Below are 2,263 nucleotides of genomic sequence, written 5' to 3'. Positions count from 1 at the left end.
AAATCTGTGGTTTATCGTTTTGAACTCACACTGAGCTCGTTGTAGCTCACCCCCTTAGTGTTTCCACTTACAGGTACGTTTCTAAACTCTGACGCTGGACGTGGTATGCGGATGTCTCGGTTGAAAATAATTTATCAGTTATCTTTTCAATTTTCGTTTTGATTTATCGTTTTGATCTGTAGGATTTTATAAAAACTGTGGTACAAGTTCTGTTTGGAATTTTTTTCGCTCGTATATTTTATTTAGTTTATATATATTAAACTTAACTGAAATTTTACTAACTGAATTCTAAATGATTAAATGTTTTGGGTTCATTAGGACAACTTGTTTTGTAGAATTTTCCATCGATCACTTCGGTGATCAATGTGAACATCAGAATTTAACCTAAACTTCTAGGTCAAATTTTGGGGTGTTACATAAAGTGACAAGTAAATGTCGAGTTATCATACCCACATGGATTGTGAAAGGAAAATATTCATGAAATGCTTATTTAGAAAACTTTAGAAAAATTGGTGAATGAAAATATTTTGATTTTGAGGACATGATTTGAAAACTAAAACTTAACTAAGGAAAAATTAAAAGTACAAATTCCAGTGCACAATATCAAAAAAATTTGTTTAAAGCAAGATGACATAAATGTGTTGGATCAATCATATTTTTTAACTTAGAAATACTAAACTCATGCTCATGTTGTTATGAATAATTTTCATGGCAACTCAATAACTTACTAACTAGTGCACATACATAGTTATTAAATTAACCAATCTCTTGAACATTTTCCAATGCGAATTCAAACAATTAATCAATCTTTATAAGCACATATAAGTATAAGTGAAGTAACAACATATACCTATATTGAAATCGTTTAAACACAATAAACTTGCAAGTTATGAAGGTTAATGTATTGTTTAATACCATCGCTAATTTAACCTTCAGCTACCATAGAAGATTAAACATGCACCAATTAAGTACTGCGTCCATTAATTACAATTTCAATTCATTTAAATAATTAATTCAATTGTTACCTTACAATGATAATGCAAGTATAACATAAACATGATTTTACTTAATTGAACAACTTACCAAAGCCTATAACAACACAAACATGATTTTAGTAATTTAAGCAGATAGAATGCAATTAATCCAAAACCAACTTAATTTAAATAATTTTAATTAAATCAAGAATAACAACACAATAAATATTCATCATCATGCCCATAACATAAACAAGAAAATCTAAAGAAAAGGAAACTAGAAAGTAATCACGGTGTTTCTCCGTAGCCAGACTAATACGCTCCTCTTCTTCCTTGCTAGTTCTGATGATCAAGGTACGTATGAACACTTAAATGTTGATAAAAAAAGGTGGATGGCTGATAAACCATAAAAGTAACACATTTTAATCCCATTATTAGCATGTGTTTGGATGATTTATTACTTAATTTAGTGAATTTGATGCTCTTAATCCTTTAATTTCATGTTTTATACTTAGGAGAGCATAGGGGAACAAAAGGAGCAAAAAAGGGGCCAAAAATAGATAAAACGGGCTGATTTAAAGATCCAGACGGCCAAGACAATTTCCACACGGGCAGAGCACACGCCCATATGAGACACATGGGCTAGCCACACACCCATGTGGCAGCCGGTGTCGATATCGCTCTCGGTTTCCCAAACACGTGGAAAAAGCCAAATTTTAGGGTTTTTAAGCATTCTAAAGTCTATATAAACACACTAGAAGTAGACCTAAGGGGACACACAGAGTAGAAAGTAGAAATTACTTGAAGGAAGCTGTTGTAATCATCTCAAAAGCAGATCCACTTCAAGATTGAAGATCTCCATTCAAATTTCTCTCGAAGTTTATTTAGTTTTTTTTATTTCTTGTTGTTTTTCTAAATTTGAGATGTTTTCCTTTTACATTATGAACTAAATTCCCTAAATACCTAAGGATGATGAAACCTATAATGGATCTTATTATTTAATTTCCTGAATTACATGATGAATACTTGTTCTTGTTCTTAATTATGTGTTATTAATTCTTGCTTTAATATTTTCAGGATATTAATTCAAGTTTGATGTGCTTATTCAGCAGAGCAAACGTCCATGTTTAAGAGTAGATCTAGCATAATTAAGCGGAGTTGATTGCAATCCTAGAAATACGACGACATAGATTGTCAAATTAGAGTCAAATCTAATAAGGGAATCCATAGATCGAGTTAATGCGACAATAGGAGTTTTAATTAGAAAGAGATTTCAATTAATCAACCTA

Source organism: Gossypium arboreum, chromosome 9 (genome assembly GCF_025698485.1).
Source record: "Gossypium arboreum isolate Shixiya-1 chromosome 9, ASM2569848v2, whole genome shotgun sequence".
Classification (NCBI taxonomy): Eukaryota; Viridiplantae; Streptophyta; class Magnoliopsida; order Malvales; family Malvaceae; genus Gossypium; species Gossypium arboreum.
This window is presented reverse-complemented; position numbering follows the sequence as displayed.